This window comes from Pagrus pagrus (assembly GCF_965226575.1).
Source record: "Pagrus pagrus genome assembly, chromosome: 10".
In the NCBI taxonomy this organism is placed as follows: Eukaryota; Metazoa; Chordata; class Actinopteri; order Spariformes; family Sparidae; genus Pagrus; species Pagrus pagrus.
In genome coordinates, this window is record NC_140194.1 from 26,850,526 (window position 1) to 26,875,686 (window position 25,161).

General features: G+C 43.9%; 1 protein-coding gene across 3 annotated transcripts in view; it reads left to right on the plus strand.

Annotated features, from left to right (window-relative positions):
* tspan9a (tetraspanin 9a) overlaps positions 1-25,161 on the plus strand; it is a 191,807-nt gene that overhangs the window by 43,381 nt on the left and 123,265 nt on the right. For 2 of the 3 annotated variants that reach the window (XM_084364252.1, XM_084364254.1), the window contains one exon: positions 18,856-18,922. The exons of the other annotated variant lie outside the window; for it this stretch is intronic. The gene's annotated coding sequence lies outside the window, so the exon portion shown is untranslated. The remainder of the gene's footprint in view (positions 1-18,855; positions 18,923-25,161) is intronic. 3 annotated transcript variants of the gene reach the window in all.

A 25,161-nucleotide genomic window follows, 5' to 3' on the forward strand; every position in this document is an offset into this window, starting at 1 on the left:
GGCACACCTAACATCGACCTGACACATGTTCACAAACACGCACATCTGGAGAATGAATCCCACCGGTCACAGACATATGGTACAGTACTGCACAGTGTGACAAGACCCCCCCCGAAGAGCCCCTGTGGAGCTCAGAGAGGCAGTTTGGTCACCACAACACCTAGAGGACAAACAGTGGCCAGGTGCCAGGGAGACGGCAAGGCGCCTAATTTATAACAACCCCTTGCTGAGCGACAGACAGGAATGACACTATCCACTACCCATAACTTCCCCCCTCCTCTGTCTATCCATCTCTCTCTCTCATTATGTGGAATAGCTTGGAAAGGGCTAACATGGCAGTATCATAATTAGCGGGGCACATTAAAATCGGAGCCATGAAGCGTGTCATTAAAAATCCTCTGCTGCAAGACAGAGGTGTCTTTCCAGACTCCCACATGCGAAAAACTAAAAAGTGCTTACAGCCTCCCTCTGGATTTATCACGCCATCTCTGCATATCCATATCTGTTTTTTTGGCCTGCTTTCTCTCCATCCCCCTTGCCCTCCTCTCACGGGGGGAGACGCACATGCAGCAGGACTGACTTGGCCCCATCTTTCACTCTGTCAGTCCTCGAGGGGTGATCAAAGCGGCGGGAGAGGACCTGTCCCATCCGCTACATGATTTAGCCATAAGAGGATCCAGACATCTCTGTTTCTTCACCGTGTCTGTCAGCGCGCTGATAAATAAGAACCGCAGAGGTGTGTGGGGTGGGGGGGGCGTCAAGAATGTGTCGTCTCTGTTCAATTGTTCCGGCCTGTTATCCCTTTTTTGCGAGTGGATTGTGAAAAAATGAGGGAGGGATAGTGCAGGAGAGAGTGTGATGATGTGTGGACGACGTGTCTGAGATGTGGATTTCCCTCAGTCACAGGGCAGCTGCAGAAGTGGCTGAATCTCTCTCCTGGTGTCTGGCCGCCTGCTCAACACTCATCATCAAACGTAGCTCTCAATCATCTGACCTCGTACATGCAGGACTCTCCAATCTGCTACTATCTACCACGCTTGCCGCACTGAGTTCCCCTCTTATCCACGTATCTCCTTTCCCTGCATCCCGTCCAATAAATTACAGTGTGTATACATATTTAATTTTTTTTTTTCCAATTTCCAATTTTGAAGCGTACCATTACAGCGCCACGTATCCATCCAGCAGTGACTCCAGTATTAATGTCCCTGCCAGGACGCGCTTCCTCAAGCGATATCTCATTTCAGCCCCTATCAACTGCAAACCTAAATAATGCCGGGATCTTTTGAGGAACTTGAGAGAGACGAAAAACAAATGGCAGAATACTGATGTTGCATGCGCGCCTGCGATTCATCATGCGCGAGTCGTCCCTTTGCGCGCACAGACGCACAGCTACAAATAACAATGACAAAAAGAGTTATTCCCCATGAGGCCTTGCTATGCTATCTGACTCCAGATTCTCTGATTAAGTGAAGTCTGCCAGTGCTCAGTGAATTTATAATATGGAGTCCAGTCGTCTGTTTGTAGTAGAAGACTTGCAGACCCGTTGTCCCGCTAGAGGGTTTAGTGGCTGTGATTGTTTGTTTTGAGAGGGCAGACTTTAGGCGTCTGTCAAGACCAGTTAAAACCCTCTGGAGCTGCTTTGGTGCACAGGGCAACCCATACATGTCAGAGGTCACATGTACTTTTCCCTACAGACTGCTTATGCTTTCTTTTTTCCCTTTGGTTCACCGCCACTTGCCCTCACTTTCTAATTCCTCTCTCTTTAAGTCCATTTGTCTTGGTTTTGTGCTGTTTTGTGCTCCATTTTCACACTTTTCTCTCCCTATTAAATTTCCTCCCTCTTAAATCCTTCACCCTTGTCTGCATGCACTCCGTCTCTCCTCTCGCATTCTCCCATGTCTGCTGACACAGTGCCGAGCGGATGCCCGACACCTGGGGTTGGCAGCGTTTTCTTTCCTGCCTAGCATGGCCCGGAGAATGAAAGGGGAGAGGGAAGGGGAAGTCGAGGGTGAGATGGAGCCGCGTGGCCTCTGCCTCAGCTGGGATGGAGCAGTGGGGATTTGTGGAGATCGAAACACCTGCGGAGGGCTCGAGAACATTGCCAAAAATGTTCAACACCGGGGCCCGGCCCGCTCGCACATTGTCACACATTGGCTTTCCTCTGCGTCTGCACGGCCCACACAAACAAATGCACACATCCGCAGACTGGAGAGGAAAACATATACCTGCTGTGAACGTCTTCTGCCCATCAACACCTGCTGTCAGCGGGGAGATTGTGAGGGCCGTTAATCCCTTTCTGCAGTGCCCCCTGTTGTGTGAAAGCCACCATCTACTATTTGTTTTCGTTTATGTAAAACAAGTTGCTCATTAAATGGAAACCTAGGAGATTTTCATCCAGCGTTGTGTCACTACAGTGTTGTGAGTATATGCAAATGAACAATGGTAAACTCCATTCTGCCTGCACTTGAGCCTCTGTGCCTATTACTCGCCTAAAATGTTTTCAGGAACATATTTTAGTGTAATGTTTAGCTACAGGTGAGAAAGAGATGAACCAGAAGTGAACGCAATATTGTTTGTGTGTTGTGAAAACTCAGATCAGACTGTAACACAAAGCAGTGCTGATCAAATAGGAACCATGATCGTAGTATATTTCTCACCTACAGTGTTTTCAAAGACATATTTATAGTGTACTGTTGAGCTGTAATATGGTATTGTTTGTTACTAGCTAGCTGCCTTATTGTTTCCTGATTTTGAGCCAAAGCCAAGCACCGCCAAACTTACAGTATTATTGGTCAAGTGCAGCACATTGCATTCTGGTCATTGTAGGTTTTCTACCTTATGAGCAAAAAGAACATACCTCAGCCCTTTTTCTCTGGGCACCAATCTCAGAAGTATTTGCGACTTTCTACTGCGTAGACAATGGTGACATACTTCTTTGACCAAAGCTTAGGTCTGCTGTGTATCATACAAGTTCAGGTTTCAATCTTTTAGATTTGTTACTTAAAGCTGCAAATATCTGAAATGTATTTTAAAGGAGACATATTATGCTAATGTTCAGGTGCATAATTTTGTTTTGGGTTACTACTAGAATAGTTTTACATGCTTAAATGCTCAAAAAACACATCAGTTTCCTCATAGTGCCCAGCGCTGCAGCATTCCCCCTCTGTCTGTCTCCTCTGATTGGTCACACATGCCTGACCCAGCACCGCTAACAACCACAGAGCAGTCGTACTGAATCAATTCTTACGTGCCAAACTAGCAGTTAGGCATAAATCATGGACATGTGTGACACAGTGATGTAATGTGATGTCACAAAATTACAGAATTAGAGGAACTACTGACAGGGCGAGCAGTGTTTTCTGTGGGAGAGAGGAGCTTCTGTTCCAAGACCTTGTACATGCACAAGAACCATATAAAACACTAAAGGCAAGAAAAATAATGGGTCTCCTTTAAGTGCTTCTGTTGTGTTAAATTAATAAAAGTGTCTGCGAACCGCCCGCTGTTTTCATTACAATCTAGTGCACCAAATGTATATCATTTTAAAGGCATTTGAAAAACTCACGGAACATTTTCTAAAACAACCACCACCCAAAAAATCATAGCAGCAAGCAAAAACACTTTCCACCTTGAATATATGCCCATTAAATGTTGAATATTACTGTTCGCTCATAACAACACCACCCAAAAAATCATTTACAATCATAGCCGCGAGGAAAAACACTTTTTGCCCTGAATGCATCATATGCCAATAAAAACGTTCAATATTACTGTGCACTCATAATGAGATAACTGGAAGTATCAACAATGTTCGGCTGCGGATTAAAGCTGCTTTAACATCCAGAATGAAATTGTTATCCTCCACTCATTTGAAAGCCAAAGGTGTCCAGGAAATGATTTTCCCCCTGCAGTTTTCAATTTTCAAGGAATAAGCTCAATTTTCCGGCATGCACCTTCCCAAAATAGCAGCAGTGTAAAGGTAGCTGCCGCCTTCTTTTTCTTTTAAGGCAGCTGGCAATAATAATGCTCCAGTTCTGCCTGCTCTTGGCTATAGTCTTGTTGTTGTCTTGTAATTAGTCCAGTAGCTCTCATGAAACCAAATAGCCATTTTCTGCCCTCTGCACTCTGGTACACTTTTTACCCTGGCCTCTACACGCCCTGTGTGATAATCACTCCTCTCCCTTCAGTAGATGTTCTGCTTGTTTATAAAAGATGCTCCAGTGTCTCTTTTTAATCACACATTTCACAATGACCCGTTGGACGTCTTTCTTCTGTTTAAAGTGCAATATGTAAGAACTGGTCACCTTTTAAACGCTAGCACAGGAGCTTTGGACCGGAATGGGCCAGGGCTAGCTGATTAGTATGCTCACTTTAGTCGATGTCTCTGATATCTCCACAGTTAATCTCAGGTCAAAAAATACTCTCCAAAGACTGAAAACTTTCAACTCTCTCTAAATTATATCCATAACATTTCAGATGATTACCATCCCTGAGCTTCTTCTTAGTAAATCACAGCACATAGTTTCTCCTGAATATATAAATCTCCATTTTTTCCCTCAGCTTGATGAATTCCATATTGCGCTCCTTAACTACATGTTCAACATGTCCTCAAAAAGCATTGTCATCTGCAAACAGTTAGCTTCCCATAACCACTGGCATATGTACAAATATATCATTTACTGTAAAAGACAATGGGGTGCAACATGATACGATACTCCCCTGGGGTCTCCCAATTTGCACAACGTGTATATTTAATCATTCTGGCCCTATTTAAACCTAAATAGTTTTCCACTTAGAAACTCTGAAACCTTTTCACTCCAACTCTCATTTAGTGTAATGATCCACAGTCTTTCTCTGCATAACATGTCATAGGCATTCACATCACCAGGAAACACTGCAGCCTCTGTCTCTTCATTCACACAAGCTGTTCTTATCTCATCCACCAGACACAGACCTGGATCAATAGTGCCCCTCCCTCTCCCCAATCTGCTAGCCACTGTAAGATGTACGCTAGCCACTCATTAATCATCCACTTATCAATATGTATTGTATACAGACATGTGATGTCAAGGCAATAGTCTGAGCAGTTTTCAGACTCACGAACATCTTCTCCAGGTTTCCTTCTCAGAAAAACTATTGATTCCTTCCAGCTCGCTGGTATTCTCTCCACACTTCATTCAAAAAGAGACAACTTCTTCAATCCAACTGGTCGTTTAATGTTTAAACAGGATGTGACTTGTTTCATCTTTTCCTGCAGCAGTCTTGCCACTTTTTAGCCAATGCCTTCGTTCAAAATAGGACATTTTGTTCATCCTCAATGCTGCAGAGTGCCTCCATGTTTTCAGATTCTCTCTGCCTCTCCTCAGACATATCACTGGAACTGCGTGCCGTTACAAAAGTATTCAAGTCGGCCTTTTTCTGGTTACATCCCCCACAGCTCTGCTACCTGAGTCCTATTCAGATTTTCTCCAGTGTGTCCCTGCCAGAGCTTGTTTGCACTGAATCATATTCCAGCAATTATGTGTTCTTTTCACCCGCTTATTATGCTTTATTTCTATTTCTCACTGCGACTTAAAATTTCCATCCCAGCATGGTTCTACCTTCCTTTTTATTTTGCTTTCACTTTTAGGACTGGACTAAATTCAGCGTCTTATTTTACTGTCAAATGTTCCCCATATTATGTCCATATTATTATCAGTCTTATTCTGGTATCTATCTCTCTGACAGGAAGTGATAGTGGCGATGAGGAAGTATTTACTTTGCATAATGGTCACTGCCTATGGTTCCTTCTTGGTTCACCTTTGAATCACTTATTGGGGAAATAAACCAGTGTAAGATCATGCATTAAGATCTCACTATGTGTTACGAGCATTAAAATCCTCACATCATGCAACATCATATAAATATTATATTTACTTTCCAGCATGTTCAATTATATTTCCTTTTACATGGGTTGTAGTAATTCATAACAAGCAATCAGAACTTTGCAATAATAGGGCACCAGGTGAGCTGTTACAGGATGGTGGGCTATAGAACACCTTACATGTCTGCCTTTATATTTATTGGAATATATACAGTATTTTGGGGGTAATACATAACATGTTACTGTATATTTTTGTGGTTTATATTTGAGTATAGAAACATTGTACAATATGTTACAACAGACTCCATAAGTCTCCATGAGGTATTCATGCCGGTGTTTTCCATTGATAGCAGTGTTTTTCTCTGAGCACATCAGTGTTCAGTTGGTTTGTAGAAGTGCCTACTTGTGTAAGAGGTTTACTTGTAAGATCCCATTTAGAGAGGATATAGCTTTGTTGTAAATGCAGTGTTTCATTTTGCTGGAGATTCATGGAGGTTTGCCTTTTGTATGTGTGCTTTTGGATTTGTGCGAGGTGTGCTGTCAGAAACGTCTAAAACACGGAGAGATGTGAAATTACACACTGCACTCGTACTACTTTGGCTTGACATTCCCTCTTACAGGCTGGACACACTGGATGCCTGTGTACTGCGTGATGGCTGCATTACCGAGCTGCTGCGGCTCACTCGCATGTTTGTGTTCACATAGGTTGCGTGGCAGCTGCTGCTCCTGCCTGCCCTTTCTGTTAACATGTAGTTTGCCTTTGATAATTATTGATAACATATGATGACCTGGTTTTCCTTAACCCCACTGAAAGAGCGAGAAAGCCCGAGGGGGAACGAGAGGGAGTGAGTGGAGGTATGATGTCCATATGACTGTCGTTTTCAGAGAACCTTGTGCGTGTCGTGGTAGAAATAGGCAAGACTCCGAATCTCTAGATGACGCGACGCAGCAGCCGTTTCCAGAGCGGGTTTAATGGTTTCTGTTTAGTGTTTTTTGTTTCGTTTTTAAGTTTTTTTATTGTAAAATGGGGGGGATTTGTCAGAGTTAGTTCAGAATACAAATTCTGAACTAACTAACAAATATACATACTTTGTGGAGACAGTTTACTCACAGTCATGTTGGCAGCCCAGTCTCTATAAACACATGCACAGACGCCTTTTCTTTCTTGTCGTGTTGACAAATTTGATTATTTATTTATTTTAGTTTTGTGTTAGTTTTGTTTTAGTTTTGTGTGTTATCACACCTAATTTAGTTTTTAGTTCAGTTTTTGTTAGCTGTTATAACTTAGAATGGTTTTGGACAGGTCTGGCACAAGGAGGGCTCAGTAAATGCCGGCTGAAACATTAGTACTTTTATATACTAACCTGAAATTGGGTTTGTGTATGAACCAAGGAATGTAAAATTTAAAGAGTTTTATGATATATTTTTTAATAGGTTCATTGTAAAAAGGTAATTTATGTGTACCCATTTAATGGCACAACTGTCTTCTTTAATTTAAGCAAAGCTCTGTGATGTTTACATGAGAAGTTGTTAAAGGGGCTCTGTGTAAAAACCTGCAGCAATGTACATCTATTGATCACTTTTTTATTGGCCTGTGAAAATGAGACCTTCCCCACAGAGGCACAGGAAGTCAGTCACAGTTGGGGCTGCTGAGAGGTCAGTCTATGTAATGATGATATAGTAATGTGAATCGCTGCGACGTTCTTGTTTTTTGTATTCATTTGAATGGGATAACTTGTATGTAATAGTTATTGACAAAAATGTACAACAACTTAAAAAGGTTTTGCATCTCTGCAGACAGCAAACATGAACCAACACACTTCAGGTCAAAGCAGCCACAGCAACTGCAGTTGACAACAGCAAGGAGGTGAAGAGGGAAAGAAATTTATAAAATCACTCCAATTTGTGAGTTGTTTAATTAGAAGGAGCTCTATGAACTTTGTGAAAGGCTTTCTATGACAAATTTGTATTTATATGAGCCTTCTTGTAAATTCAGCATGTTATACAAGTATATATAACGTGGAATTGCCTGTTTATCGCTGTTAACAGACACTCCAGTCTGCAGTGTAGTTCACACACTTGACTGATGAACCAGAGAATTGTAAAGTAACATGAGGCTTCATGATCAAATATTTTTTTTCATATTATGTGGACAGTTAATTGACTTTTTCATAATTCCTTGTTTTAGCACCTCTACTTCCTGTGTCCATGCTTCCCTGTCTCTCTCGGTTGCCGATACAAGCCTGTGGACGGTGTTGTTTAATGCTGCTGGACTGTGGATTTCTTTGTGAAGGACGGGAGGCAACCGCCATTCCGACATAACGTCATTCCGACATTAGGCCCTAATTGTCGGAATGGCAACACTTAAACCTTTAATGAAACATCCCATCATTCCAACATGTTTTGCCTAAGGTCGGAATGGTGGTATTTATTTCTTTTTTAAATGTCTTGCCATTCCGACACATCTTTTAAAAGGGTTATGGTTATGGGTTGCGGATTATGGTTAAACTTTGTTGGAATGCTGGGACGTTCGCATGTCGGGATAGTGGTATGTTGGAATGGCGGTATGTCGGACTTTTGGGATGTCGGAATTTTGGGATGTCGGAATGCCAGCATGTAACCGTGAAGGACTCGGGTTTGGGTTCCAGCAGCAGTCCAAAGGATGTGACTTCATGTACGTGTCTGGAGTGCCTCATCTCAGGGCCTCTCTGCACTCCACTAACAGAGAGCAACAGTAGCTAGCATTAGTTGAGAAATGGAGTCCGCAAACATAAACAAACAACCAGCTCCCAGCACAACACAGAAGCATTGAAGAGAGGTTTGTGAAATTGGGTGGAAATACTGGAGGAAGGGGTCAGATAAAGCCAGCTCTGGATGTCAGTTGGACATGACTGCAATCTGTGGACTGAAGCAATGTGAGAGAAGTAGTGGTCAATTTGAGCTGTCTTCTCCTCTCAACACTTTGTCCATGCCCTGTAGTGCAACTGCAAAACTGTGTGAAAGGTCTTTTTATAGCCTCTCTGTGCACATAATCCCCTCTCATCATGTATAGAGCAGTAAGAGAAGAAATTGATGCTTCAGTCTGCTAAAACTGTGTCTAACTGTCTGTTTCTTCTCTGCACTGCAGAAGGACAAGACCGTATGACAACCATTTTTTTGCTAATTATGTTTTCTAAGCACATATTTCATCTGCTGCTCTCTGTTCCCTCTTCGCAATTATCACACTCCCCCTCCTCCCTGTTCATTTGGCCCCTGCTTAAATTCTCCGACTCTGTAGCAGCAGCAGCTTGTCTATTACCTTCATTTAAAACTTGGGGAGAGAAATGAAATGATAGAGCTTTTATCAGGTATAAATCCAGTATGGCATTACTTGCAGCAGACGAATTCTCTGGAAATTAGCATGCAGGATATGAGGCACATTCTCGCGTCGGACTGATGTGTTTCTCTTTCCATCATCCATTTTCCCATTTACTCTGTCGCCCTGTCAGGAAAGGCAGGGCACAGGGTCGAGGCTCTGCATGTTCATCAGAGGCGGAACAAGATTTCAAGCACGTCTTGTCTGTTGGTTTCACGTTTAAACAGATTTCTGTATACCTTTAATACAAAAAACCTGTAAGAGAATAGACTCACATTGTCCTGTCCGAGGCAAATTAAATCAATTATACCTCAAAAGTCTCAGATTTTTCGGGAATCTCAGGCAGCCTTTAAAGTCCTGAGCCAGGCTCAGCAGAAGACTGTGAACTTTGCCAACTAAGGATACGCCTTTGACAGTGATGAGATGGATTTTGTGAGGTCATGGGTGATGACGGTCCACCCCAGTAGCACTTAAGCACTTCCCAAATGCCTGTGCATAGTGATCTCTGGTGATGTGCGCCTGGGTTTCACAGCTGCACCTCTCCCTGGCAAGAGTGCGTCCGAACAGATGCTGTAGCATGTCTGTGTGCGTTTGGGGGAAGATGGAAGAATCCTGGCAAAGTGGACACTGCAGATGCCTCTGATTGCATGCTGGATCAGGGAGGAAATTCCTCTAGGACGAGGACAGAGGATCAACAGCTAGAGACTGCCGCGCCAACTTGGCACGGCTTCTGCGGTGAAAAACAGGCAAACCGTATCCGCACAGTCAACCTCGGCACACACACACACACACACGGGACATCAGACCTGGATCCAGTCCAAACCTCTGGTGATGAGTGTACATGGTGACCGCTGTTTATCTACTGGCGGAGGTGATAATCTGCTCTCATGACTCCCCTGAGACTCTAAACCCTCTCGTGTGCATTAGAGACACGGCAGGCCGGGGCCACAGGGGATGGTGGTGTATGGGGGAGATTAGTTGTTAAAGCAGGGCCCCGGGGGAAGGTTGAGTACCTTGGGATTTGTCTAGCATTCAAGAGATGTGCAGCCCTCAATCTCCAGATGCTGTGAGGATCAATAGGACCGGCATTCCAAGGGATGTGTTTGACCATTTTCTTATATGAACTGACGGTTCTTTCTTGGGCGGCCGGCATGGGGAGGGAAGGCTGGGTCAGCGTATTCTTCTGTTCAGCCAATACCACGTGTAAATAAATTGACTATCAATCCCGGGCAAGCTAGCCCACTTTAGGTTCTGGGATTAAACCCACAGTGGGTCAGTTTCCTTGTACAAGGAGCTGGACCAGTTAGTCAGAGTGAAACTTCACACATCTCCTTTAAAACACAAGCTCATTGGTTTTGCTGATATGGAGCTTCAGGTGACTGTCGTTGCACCATTTGACTTAGCTCTCTATCAGCCCTCTGTACTCAGTTAAAATAGTCTCTAAAATCACTTTTACACAACAATATGTGTATCTGTGAGTTTACTAAACCTCGGTAAACCCACTAAAAATAGGCATGTGACTTTTTTTCACGTTGCCAGGAGACGGGTTTGCCTCTCTGTTTTTTCCCCTTGCTTGTCACATTCCTTGTCACGAGCATCAGTCACGTACGTCATCAGACTAAAGTGTCAAGTTATGAATCAGACACATTGTTTTTTCCAGAGCTAACTGAAGTTGTTAATGAGTGAGACATCTCGCTTCCTTCAGATCTCTGTTGAGAGTTGCACACGCACAGTACTGACCAGGCAGCTGACTAGCCACTGATAAGATTATTGATAATTACCAATGTCTTTTTCATCAGTCTCTCTTTCCAACTCAGCGGCGACTGAACTATGTTGAAGCCTTACTTGAGCAGAGACGGATTTAAAAGTATTAAGCCAATGGCCTTAACACACGAAACAACATCATGCCTTACAAGTGGCAGAAATCACCATGTTCACCCGGGTGTTGTGTTTCCAGCACAGCTAATCGGAATGGAGATGATAAATACCCATGACTATTGCAGAGTAAATGCCAATTATACACATTCACATTGAAGACAAAGGCCAGATTTTAGCAGATTTTAGCCTTTTGTGTTTGTCCAGTGTGAAAGGGGCTTCTTTGATGACAACATTAATCATGCTATGTCAATATAGTGATAACTTCCAGTTTGCCAAGAACTGCACTAAGTACCTTTTTATTAAATCCCTTCAAAGTCTCCTCAACTTGGGCTTAGGCTCAATTCTACGAGTGTGGGCGGACATGGATGTAAAAAGCATCTCAACTGGGCTAGTTTTTTTATTTATGTCCCTTTCTTTACTTTCCCTTAGTTTTCTGTCTTACTTTCATCCATGTAACCTTTACACTGACCGTTTAGACTGCCGACACACACACACACACACACACACACACACACTCACCTGCACACATCATACCAACACAACACATGACAGCCAAACACAACTGTGTTCTGTTATTCCCTTGTTTACTGGCCTGTGTTCACTGCTCTTGTCTCCCTCGCGTTGTTCTGTCAGAGTTTTTTTTGTGTCCTGTCTCGCAATAAAAACAAGAAAAAATAAAAATAAAAAATCTTTCTAAATGCCAAAGTGTTTTGACCTACGTCAGTACTCCATTTAAAGCAGACTAGAGTCCTAGAGTACACCTAGATTAGTCCAAATGTTTGTCCTTTGCACAGATGAGGTGCCTTGGCTGCAGGGGAACATGGACCTGCCAACCAGTGATGCAGTTGCTGGATAGGACCCCAGGCTGGGGAGTGGATGCTGGGTCTGTTATAGGAAAGGAAGTTGGTGCTTCATTAAATATGTGTAAATGAAAGCAAAGTATCAGCTGTGCCAGCTAACATTGCGTAGGCTGAACTGGCATTTAACATTGAAAACGTGGCAGTGGGAGGGCAGGGAAGACAGAACAACATGCAGCTGTGACGAGCGAACACAGATGAATGGTTGCATTTTATCATCGGCATGCAGGAGGCTTGCCAACCCCCCCACCCCACCCCACCCTTGGGAGCACAGGTCTGCAATTAAAATACATGTGTATAGTTGTTGGATTCATTTGATATCACTGGGTTGTTAATTGACTCATGATGCATGAGGGATGAGCGTATGGCATATATAAAGTGTCAGGCACGTATAGCATGCATGTGCTCCATACAAATGACAGCAGAGACAGTACATTTCTGTTTCTATCATGTTGTTTCCAAATTCACTTGTCATAACTCTGTATCTTTTCGTGCTTCATTGTGATTTCGCATTTATTTTGTATTCCGCATCCCTCCTCAGAGTCCATCTGTTTATCTAACTCCCACACACAAACTCATCTCAGACACGGAGACCATGGAGAATTAAGAAAAAAGAGGATGAGAAGTGCCTGAAAACAAAAATATTTATCTCACAAGATGTCATTATTGAAAACATACCTTCCTTTACAGTTTTTCAGAGTTCACAGCACCCTGAAACATGTGGGTGCTGAATCTGTAAGGTACGGTATATTTTACTCCTCCCTTAAAGGTGCAGTATGTAAGAAGTGGCCACCTGTCAAATTCATATTCAAAACAAATAGAGGGGGGGATTCCACTAAGCTAACTGCTGCTCACTGTTGCTGTCCTTAGCTAGTTAGCATAGTCAGCAGTGCAGGTAGCGTTTCGAACATGGAGCTTGGGGACCAGGGGAGTGTTAGTGTTTACACTGCCAGCACAGGAGCTTTGGACCAGGATGGATCAGGACCAGCTGGTTAGCATGCTATCTCCAGTATCTGGAACATAGTAGAGCCCGACAGATATGCAATTTTTGGGACTGATGCTACCGATATACAGCGATGTTAGGGAGTCAAAACTTCCAGTATCAATGTATTGGGCAATATACTTAAATTTTTTGCAGTAATCCCTCAAATGTGGTTATGAATCACTTGTGACAAAGATATGTAATTAATCAAGCCAGGATATTTTACAGATTAACAATAAACTTGTATTATCTAACATTCTGCAATGTGTTCTTCAAAACTAAAATGTTTTCATATTGGCAGCTATCAACAACATACACCAATACAATACATCTGTGACAGGCCAATATCGGCTGATAATACTGGCCAACCGATATATCAGTCTGGCTCTAATACATAGATATCATAATGTCAAAACTGCTATTTATTCACATTATGTTTACCACTTTAGTTCATTTTTGGTTCTTCTCAACAAAAAATCTTACATATAGCCCCTTTAAATGTGGAGCTGCACAACACAAAATCAACAAGCTCTTCTCTGATAATGTCTCACCACAAATAGGCTTCAGAAGGGTGATTTAATTGGATTGGGTTGTCTGCACACACGAAATGTCCAAAAAGGGAGAATGGAAAGCTTTTAGCACTCAAGCAGCTCTTTCCGTGTCGATGACAAAGCAGAACCTTGCTGCAGGCTGTACAGGCCGATCTTAATGTTTGGAGATTTGTTTTCCTTTCTTCGCCCAATGAGAGGCTAATCGTCGATAATCACAACGAGCCTGCCTGGGGGCCTTCTTACAGTTTCTCCCTCGTCTTCTAACATGCTTCACTCCTCGCCACATGTTTCCTAAAGAGATAGCCATCTGTTCCACGGGCGCTACATATTCTGCTGGAAACCTAAGCTTTAAGTCTGAGCTGAAGGGCATTTGTGTCTTTTACACAAAAGGTTATGGTTTTCCTTCTGCACTGATAAAGCTGTGAAATGTGTTTAATCAATTAATCAAGCCATTTAACCATAAAAATCCCTGTTCAGTTAAGTTTTACTTCCTGTTCTTGTTTGTGCATATTTTTTTTTCTTGTGCGTGTGTCTTGCTTTACAAGAAGTTTTTAATTGGCTCATTTTAATTTAATCTCTGGCTCGCGTGGCCCCATCCATCTCCGGCTCTTGGCTGTTTGATGGAGCCCACATAAATTCTGAACACTGCACACACACACACACACACACAGTCACACTCCGCACATACAGACCACCCATATTAATATTACTGCAACCAGCTACATTATGAACATTTGGCCATGGCTCCATACTTCATATCAGCTCAATTTGCGGCCTATTCTACAGTCATCGCTTTGAAGCGTGAGTTGTAAAGTGGCGTAGCCGTAGTGGTGATTTGCCCACCCATGGTGTTGTGTGTGTTCGCCTGCGAGTCTTTCACAGATAAATGACGCTCTGCGAGTTGACAGTCAGGCTGATGAGATGGAGCAGAGCTGTCATAACTCTTTCTCACCAGCACACAGTGGTCCTTGGCCCACAGCTGACCCCTGAACCTTCTCCCTTATGTGTGTGTTGTGTGTGCAGTAATGTAGGCAACATCACAATACACAGGGAATAAAAACGTCCAGGCAGCTACTGTCATCTGAATTGACTATCAACGAAGAGCTGATAAAGTGGGGCTCAAGGTGAAATAACGATGATTGCTTCCTTCATATGTGAATGGAAAGTTGAAGATGTTTCAGCAAGCTAAATGGACAAACCCATTATTGTAATCACCTTGACAGCCCAAACTCTTCTCTGTTCTGATTTCCAGTTGAGGATGTACTCTCTGCTGTAGCTATGCTGACAGCTTTTTTTCACTCGGCATGTAGGAAGTAATTGTGTGGTTAAAGCTGTCCATTGAATTCTGTCCTGCCTCTTATAATTCGTTTTCTGCACGAACCTCCAGGCGTGTCTCATCACTCAGCAATGCCACATGGCTCACTGCCAGGGCGTACAGTAAGTCCCCCCCCTCGCAGCTCCTCGACTTCCACACACATCAGCCTGCAATCAGAGCTCGGTCGAGCCACCCACTGTCTTGAATTACACAGCAATTCACTCTGATAACTACCTTCACCTTAGTCATGCAGACTGATGGAAGTCGTGTGGCTTCCGTACCGAGCCGGAGCAAAGAAAAGTAAAGCTGAGGTTAAGCTCTCTGCTTCGGCCCAAGATCCCCATGTTTACCGTTTTTCATTTTCACATCCCCATGATGCCAGAAGAACTGTTTGGGTGCATGTGTATTGCTGTGCATGTTTGCTCAAGCATCCACACTGCTCGTGCACTCCACGGAAGGGGATCTGTTTTGGCACCTTCCCAGCATTCCCGGGAAGAGGCGTCATGCCCTTCAGGCCCCATCCTACTGTGAGCATTGGCGCGAAGAAGCGAAACTGGGTGAGACCCAGGCACGACGACAATGTAAGGAGACCGGGGGCCGAGGGTCCGATCTTACTGACGCAGCTGTCGAGGATTTGGGGAGTGAAGTTTTCTGCCCTTCGGCGCTGTAGAGCGGGATTAAGGCAGGACCACAGTTACTGTGGAGAGGCTTTGGCTTGAGAAACCTGGTCATGGGCAAAGGAAAGGATCCAGGGAGGGAATGATGTTCGAAAAAGATTGATCTGAACAGAGAGTTATGGAGGAACAGCTGTTGGGTGCTCATGTCCTATGGAGGAAAAGATAGATTGGTGGGGGAGGGATTAAAAGAAGGCAAAGGTATGCAGAATAATTTATACAGATGTTGGTCTTCTGGTCTACCCTTAGGGCTGTGTAAACACAGCAGAGTCAGCAGTATGGAGTGCACGGTAAGGCCATAAGACACGTATTTGAACCTCAAGGCTTAGCCAAGGAAGAATCAATATCCTGTCAGCTCCATAAACCCGGGAGTGATACCTTCATTTTACTCGGATGTGCTCCGTTCCACGTCCTGTCATTTCAATTTTGCCGTCCCCCACCGACACTGCACATGGAACAGAGATTAAACACTTTGGTGTCTCCATTTATGCATCCGTGCAGGAAAAAGCAGGTTGAGTGTGGAATGGATGGAACGCTCTCTGCAGCATGTCGTTCATAATCCTTGGAGGGGGGCATGGCATGATTCATGGAAGCACAGTAAAGCTCGCAACAAGCCAAAACGGCTTCACACTAATTGCAGTAAATGGACTTTTGGCAGAGAATTGCTGAAATCAATCCATTCAGACGATTCAGCGGCAGAGGATCCGAAGTCACTGTCAGCCAATTGGTGTTTGTTTTTATGACTGTGGACTTTCATTCAATAAACTAACATTTCATTTTGGAGCATTATTATGATCCGGAGCCGTTCTGATGGCAATATGTTTTACCTCTACTTGTCCGGCAGCACGGCGTTTCGTTCTCACTTGCTGGAAAAGCCGGCCGTTCTCAGCTGACTTGCCGATGTGTGCCAGCGCTGGCCGACGCCGCCTCATTCACAGCTGTGTGAGCTCTATATACGCCACAGCTGCAAGGCTCCGCTCTCTCCCATGAGACAAATGATACCCCATTACCACACACACAGCACAGCAGCGGCTTTTCAACGCCTCTCTCTGCTTTCTTATTAAAAACATGGTTATTTGTTTTTGCGGTCCCCATTGCAATGGGGACTACCACTCTGTAGAAAAAGGACACTTAGAGGAACGTTTTCAGATTCTTGATTTGCCTCAGCCTCGAGAACAGAGGACCGTGTGTGTGGAAATGCCAAGGTCAGCTCTCTTCTCTTGTCGGATCTTGAGGAATTGTGTGTGAATGCTAACATGCAAACACCCAGAAAGCTGCGAGAAGACTGTGTGTCCACAGTGTAAAACAGAATGTCATGTATGTCTCTCAGGATAACGAGCTATCATCGTGGTTGCTTGCTCACATCTGAGCACATGCGCTCGTACACACATGCTCCACATGCTGCATACAGACACAAACGGGGTAAAGGGCCACAGATGGTAAATATAGCTCATAGGGAGTGAGTGATCACATCTCAAGCCAAATTACAGTCTGTTTATAGCTGGAGGACCATTACTGACTCCGCTGTACGACGCCTGATGACCAGAAACCAACATCCATTCTCTGAGCGTGCCTCACTGCTGAAATGTTATTCCAGCTTGCTGCTAAATGAATGCTGACAGCCATCTTGTTTTTTCATTTTTTTTTTCATGGCCACTGAAAAAGTTGGCCTTCCGGTTGGCTGTCCGAAATCCCCTAGGGAACAGGAAGGAGGCGAGCTTGTAATGATGTAACATAATTATATTAGTCTCGTTACGCAGTGCGTCAATGGAGCCCTTATTAATTGTGTCTACTAATGGGAGGAACAAACTGTCCTGTTCCTGCCTGCTGTGTCACTCTTGTTTGTTCTGCTTTGGGTTTCTACAGCTGTTGGCATGTTTTTGCTCTATTGATCACTCCAGTTTTTCTCTCTCTTCCGTTTGTTATCTGTCTCTTTTCTTATTACCACTCAGTCCTCATGCACATACACAAACATTGTGTTCTTTCTCCCATCACCATTTGCTCTCTGTCTGTTCCTCTCTCCTGTTGTGCCTGCCCAGTGTCTCACCTTCGGTCTTTTGACGTTGCATCTTTTGTTAGAAGTTGAAAAAACCCTGAAGCCAAATGCCTCATCTTTAAGTCCTTGATGCCGTAAATATGTTTATCAAGAAAAGAGGCTCGGAAAAGGTGAGGACACAAATGTTGCAGCGACACGATTTTGACGAGCATGGGAAGGTTCGCGCCAGACTGATAGGACACAGCGAGTGCACTCATTGCTGCCTGTCGATCAAGCTCAGAAGACTCAGACATTTTGCTCGAATGGACATTGACTTTGCAAAGTCCCCCGGCCTTAACGTCCCCCTGCGTATGTATGAACATCTCTTCTCGAATCGCAGAAAGATAAACCTTCGATAGATTGTCCCGGAAATTGCAGACATATCAAACTACCGCCACTATCCTTGTACAGAACATGACATTGCCATACAGAAATAGCCCTTTTGGCACTGGCAATTCCCAGTGTCCTTCGGTGATCCTCTGCAGCAGCCTCTACAGCAGATAGAGGGAAACTTTAGCCACTATTCCTCACAATAAAATGGAAATGAAAGCAGCCACTGTGCCCCTCGTAAGTCATCATGTGGGGAGAAAAGTGACCCCTGTTGTACGAGATTGAGGCGCTAAATCAGCCTGCGGACACCTCCTGCTCCCTTCATCTGAAGCTGCTCCTGGAGAACCATCATTCATGCTGGAGAGCAAGCGCAGCGCTTTGATACTCTGTGTACCTTGCTCCGGCTTTGGTTTTTCACGCCCATGTGTGTTTGATCTCGGTAGTCTTTCTGACAAAGACAGCGTTGAAAGATAGAGAAAGAGAATTGCATATGTGCGCTGCTACATAGGTGAGAAACGGAGCGGCACATTTGCTTTCAAGACTCTTCGTTCACCTCCACATGTTGCCCCTTTGCTCGTGTTGCGACTTGGCCCTCTGCTGCGGCGTGCAAGGTCACACTCTGAGGGCTTTAATGTCTCGAGCGAAGTTCAGACCAGCTGGACGACGGTTCTGTAAAATCACAGGGACACAACTTTAGTGCACTGCTGTGTAACCTGCTGTAAACACACTCCGCCTGAAGTCGTGTCGTGGACGCTCTTCAAATTTTAATAACAACTCGAGGCTGCTCTGATACGAGTTCTTTTTATTTCCTGTTTTATTGTTAGAATAAGCTTGTTTCCCTAGGATATTATAATTCATGGGACTGGGTGGAGTGAGTGGAGGTAGGAAGCTTGTCGGAGAATGCTCACTGGTTGATGGATTTAGTAAATGAGGAGGTATTTAAATAAGAGGAAACAAACACAAGGTATTCGCCGACGGTAAGCCAGGAAAGCGACTTACTCACTGTTTGTTTTCGCAGGACATTTGACCTCCCCAGCCTGAGGTGCAGACAATCTCTCTTCCTTCTCCTCATCCTCCAAGGAAAGGTAAGATTTCTCCTTTCCCATGCCACACCCCTCCTCCATCTGCTTCAACAATCTGTTAACATCGCAGCAAAATGAAACTGTAAGCCTCTAATTACCCAGGAGGATTCGACAGCACTCCTCCTCAAAGTCGCCCAAGTAAATCACTCTGTTTATTCAACAAGGCCCCTCGGATGTAAAAAAAAATACACAAGCTCAAACATTTCTTTTTTTCAGACCACACTGTTTCCCTTGGGATTGCTCCACGTGCAGAGCTGGTTAAGATACAGATGTAGCTGAATAACCTTGTCCAGATTACAGCAGACTCTCGCAGGTGCGAGGGTGATCCGTCTGTCTGAATGTGTAGGGGCCGCTCTGATAACCGCCCACAAATCCCTGCTGCATGGTACCTGTGCTTCAAAGAGAAGCGCGGCTTAAAGGGGCTGACTAAAATTAGCCTCGTAACAGATAACCTGTGCCTTGAGATCAAAGCGGGCCTGGACTGTGAGGCTCTTCGAGGGCGCCTGTGGTGGCCGAGCCTGTAGAAGGAGGAATGTGCAGCGAGAGAGCCACAGAGATGGACAGAGAGCGAGCGAGGCTGCAATGCCATTCATGCAGGGCGGATGAGTGCTGAAGTGGCCCCACGTCGAGGTGTAAAGTTCCACTGCAGGAGATTATTCACGGGGGTTTTGGATTGAGGGATTCATGGTTTTGTGCGTTGCACGTTACACTCACTCCCACAGCGGAGCTCCGTTACCCAGAAACCTAAGCATCTCGCAATAGGCTTTACGGTCAGGAGGGTGTCTGTATGTTTGTGTGCATGTATGTGAGAGACAGATAGCTCAGTGCCGACATAATGCCTCTCTGTGTGGAGGTTTTCACTCTCACTTCCTGGCAGAGTTTCCATCAACAGAAGGATTTAATCCCACGTCGAGAGCAGGCGTCGGCATAAGTAAGAGGAGAGTGTGAGATCTCACTTTTTGTCGTTAGCCAGATGTCCAGGTCCGAGTTACTAGTACTCAAACTTTTTACTTCAGTGATTCCAAACAGGTTTTGCAGATATACACCTTTGTACTCGTTCTTTGACGCCACCCATCATGTTCCATACGTGATCCATCATGATCAGTGATTTTAAACTGCATATTTTTTGGCACTGTTAATCTTTATAATATGTTTACATTTTTCTTCACATATAATTGAACTGTCATTGTTTTGGCCATTTCGCTGAAGTTTGCATTTGTATAACTGGTGGCAGAAACTAGACGTTTCCACCATATATCCATTACTTTTTGCTTTCTACTAAATATAATTCATTTATTCCTTGTATAAATAATAATCAATCAGTTTATTTATTACTTTGAGGACACAATTTATCCTTGCTAATTAACTTTCTTGCACCCTCAATCACAACAGGTGTTCAGGTGTTTCTGCTACAAATGAGTTGAGCTGCATCACAATCTGTCCACACAAGCCCTCGCATCGGCAATTGTACAGTTTTGCCACCTGGGTTACAATTACCCTCTTGATGTAATTATTGATGCGCTGATGTTTGAACATTATTTTAAAGTCCTAACTACTTTATATGTAGACACACTTCTGCTGATCAGCATAATCTACACCATTATACATATCATATTGTATTTATTGATCGAATGTAAAATCTTAATCTCCAAAGTAACAAGTAACTGTGACTTTCAGATACATGAGGAGTAGAAGTGCAGTATAAGTACTGTATAAGGAAGAGTAAAATGGAATTACTCCACTGTAGCATCTCAGAATAGGACTTAAGTACCGTCTTTGAGGAACTGCCAGGCCCCAGCTGCTCAATGCTTCTGAGCTCCACTCACACTTTCATAGCTTTAAATAGCCTTAATTTCATGAAATCCTTTTTTATGATCAAGTGTATTTCTCCTTGAAGGATCGATACACTGTTAATCAAGCCATCTTGTAATGTATTTCCTGCTTTAATTAAGCATCGGCAGCAGAATACAGACACCCTTTTGTGGCAGATAAACAACATTTAGAGTTAAATTAGTCCACTGAATTGCTCAAATATAGAAAAGTGCTAAAGCTCGATCCATATTAATCTCAGCTTTAACTGAGATTTCTATTGTGAAAAAAGGATTAACGAGTCATTATTTTTATGATCATTTGTGTTTAATTGAAGGGGCACTTCCCGTCTCCGCTTGCACACCAGCGTCTCGATTACATCGCATAGCAACACAAGAATATACAAAGTCAGACTATAATGCCAGCTTCCTCCATGTTTGCAATCTTGTCTTCAGGGCCACAGATGTATTTTCTGTTGTCTGTTGTGTTTACATCTCTTTCGTATTGCCAGAGATGGAATTTATTTGGAACTAGCTGTATCCTGCTCGTCCCTTTTTGAGGATTTCTGTGCAGCAGAAAAAAAGACCGTTAGTCGGTGTGATTGAATGTGCAGTTTGGCAGAAAGACTACAGAGCACTTGGAAACAGGCCCGTCAGGCAGTTTACATGTTGCTTTACATCTATAATTATTCTCTGTTCCATATTTGTTAGACTCATTACCCTTCACCTACCGATCATTGTATTGACAGTCAAGGACACACATGAGTACATCTCACACCCTTTCAGAATGAGGTAACGGCTCCTTTGGGCCTCTCTGACCACTACTGGCCTTGGGGCAGACCTGGGAGGTTGACATACTGGGAGAGGGGTTGGGTGTTTGTAGCGTGAGTGTTATTGATATCCCTTCTGATGTGCTTGCTGAAAGATACCACCACTGAACCATTTACATATTTATTTCCCCAGCCAAACAGCACAACATGCACTGGTGGCCGCGGGAGACCTCATACACCCGTCTCTAATTGGCTATTGATTGACTCTGCCATGGCAGTGGGAGACAATAAATTACCGCCTGCTTGACAGGGGGAGGTGGCAGACAAGTTGAGCGTTGGGGGTGTCGGTGTTATTCACCGAGTGTCAAATCTGTCCTTGCATTATTTATACATCTCATTTCTATTTATGTAGCAAGGATCAGTGACGCAATATGCTATGGAAGGATGGTAATACGGGCTCCCTCTTGGACACGCTTTATTTGCATAGGTCAAGACACATTGGTGAGGGAAGATGGCGTGAGCATGCACAGAGAGGCATTGTATATCTGGAATGAAATTGGTTTCTACACAGCAGTCTTCACTGACAAAAGACATAATATAACATTGTGCATTATACATTATATGCAACAGTTATTCAGCCGATTTGTGGCTGAGTAGAGCCGGATGTTGAGGAGTTCACCACAGACTTTAGCACAAAAAAGTTCATCTTCACCTTTTTGTTCAGTCTCATCATTAAATCCCCAATCTTGTTCTGTAAAAACAACAAAGCTAACTCATTCTAGTTATCAAGAAACATTGTCAATATCACGGAATAACATGTTTAAAATAACAAAATAAAAAAGTCAATTATCGTGAGAAAAGAAGAGGTCGTACCCTCTTATTATTATTATTAACTTCATGTTTATTAGATCAGCAGTGCCATGCTGTGTAGCGAGCAGCTGATTTAGGCTGAAAAATTCAGAACAAAGAGTACCCATTATTAATGGAAGAAAATCATAAAAAGTTCATGTGGTTTGCTTTGAAACTCCCGAAACCCTCCCGCAGAGCGGTGTGTGCATGCACCGGTCCACCCTTATAAATCTAATGAAGTCATTTTCTTCTAAGTTATCTCGTTATCTCAGGAAAACATTTTTTATTGTGTGATAATGACAGGAAAAACTAGTGATCTGGAGAAAACACCAAATACATTTTACCAGTTATCACAGGAAGACTGAAACGATGCATCCAACCCACTGCCGTTTCAGGCTTCTGTAATTTACTGTGTGATCTGAAACTCTTATTTTTTACTTATTTGATTTAATTTCCTTGACAAAAATAAAAATGCACCCAATGTAATCATGTTGTACACCTTTAATTGAGATATATGAGAATACAAGTAGAATGTGTCAGTTTGGTGTTCACACAGGAATCTTGCAGCTTTATAACACTATATGACTGAGAGTTGATGCAGGAATGCCGTGGTCCAAGCAGTCCAAGTTGTTTGTGAGCTGATTTGCCATGATAAAACAAGGAAGAGAAGGATGTGAATCTGGGTGAGAGTATCGATTAGGATGTGCAGGCAGCAAAAAGATTATTTTTGCACGGAAAATGCATGACTGCCTGCTTGTTTAGTGGTTCAGCGAGGATGACACAGTTATAAGTACTGAACAGTTTGTGTGTGTGTGTATTCAGATAGAAACGATACGCCATAACTGTGCCCGCTACATTCACATAGATGCTTGATTTGACCAGCTTCTGACAGCAGAGGAGTGTCTGCTCTCATTGGAGTGTTGCTTTTCGGCTCCCCTACCTGTTGGTGACTCAACCAGAGATTTAACCTGCTGGATATCCAGCTGACGGGTCGTGAGCTCCCACACGATGCAGTTCACACACAGGATGTGTCTTTCACTGTGCACTCTCGGCTAATGCAACCAGATCAAAACCACAGTTGGCTCCAGAGCACAATAAGGCGTCACTCACAGAAGACCACACGTTCACAATTCTCCCACAGTGGTTAAGCATCACACACACACACCTCGCTGACACTTAACCACTTCATTATTTCTTCAACCTGTTGCTTTGATCGGTCATCCAGTTCATCCGTCCAAACTGCTTAATTTAACCGGCCGGCGGAGCCAGAGGAATCTGTGAGCAGAATTCCTCATCCGTCATCCTCCAACCACGCTGCTCCTCTAGGCGGGGAACTAACTATCTTGGGAATTTCACCCCCTGCAGTGTTGCACACATCCAGGTCCTGTTCCGGTAAATGCCACTCGGCCCTGATGGGCTTTGATGCTATCCTTGCACGTGAACCCCTCGTGTGTGTGTGTGTGTGTGTGTGTGTGTGTGTGTGTGTGTGTGTGTGTGCGTGTGCTGTGCGCGTGCGCGTGAGCATGAGCATGTGTTTGTGTGAATGCTGACAGGCAGCCAGCTCGGGTATTGATCTGTAGCCATTCCGACTGGAGCCCAAAGGGCGGCCTGTATCATCTGTCAGTCTACTGAGAAGGGCATTACGGCCGCGCTGATCTTAGATCACAAATCCCGCTCAAAGAGGAAAACAGAGGAGGGGCTGAGGGAGTCACAGAGCAAGAAGATAGAAAGATGCTGAAAGCATGAAATAAGAGTTGAAAGATATAGAGTGTGTGTGTGTGTGTGTGTTAACATGAGTGTGCTGTGCCTCTTGAGTGGTAAAGCCGCCCTCCGTTCACTCCTCCACGGTCTTTGTTGATTGAGACAAACAGATACTGTTTCAGGACCCGTGGGTGAAGACAACACTCAATGCTGACCCTTTCACCTCCACGGCCACCCACACGCTTCAGCCCCCTCCCCCACACCTCAGTGACAACACAATTACACAGCACTCAGACAGCGTACAACACTGATACACATCAACTGGATTACACGCACATAAACTGATGCGTATATTCTCTTCTACTCACACATGCGCATCACCCCAGGGGCAAATAATAACTCATTATCATGTATGGAACATATCCCAGCGCTGCTTATAATGACTGTAAAAAGACTTCAAAGGTTACAATATCTCCCGCTCAGATAAGGATGTGAAATGAGCTGATTTCACTGCTTTTTATTTCCCTTTGTGAGACCTTAAATCTCTGCTGTTTTGATCTTTGTCTATTTTTTCAGTGTCCCTCAGTGTAATTGTCTTCATTCACAGGTATCAAACCCATCCATTGTAATCATGCCTGAGATTGGTTTAGATGTGTGAAAGGCAGCGAGCCCTGTGTTGTTTTTGAAGAGATAGACCCGGCGGATTGTATTGATGAAATCCCAAGGTCGCCCACAACTAGTCTTGCATGACTCCGCTCCACCGTGCTCCTTCGCAGTGATTATTCCATTACCCTAAATCTTCCAAATCTGTTCCCACCACGCATTTAACACGCTGATGGGTCTCTGTGTGGCTTCACTTCAAACGTTTCATGACACCAGCATCAGAGCGTGGGAGCTGATAATGGTTTGACAGATTCCCATTTGTATTTGTTTGTCTGTTACCTTTTCATCCACACTAATGGATAAATGACCTTTCTGAGCACTGACACATGTGTCTTTGGTGCTCGCTTTGGGAAACCACTGATGCCAATAAATGTAAATTAACATTTAATGAGGTTTGTTGTTGTGCTTGCACCTGAAAGTCTCATGCCGCTTTCATATGCTGTCCTGAAAC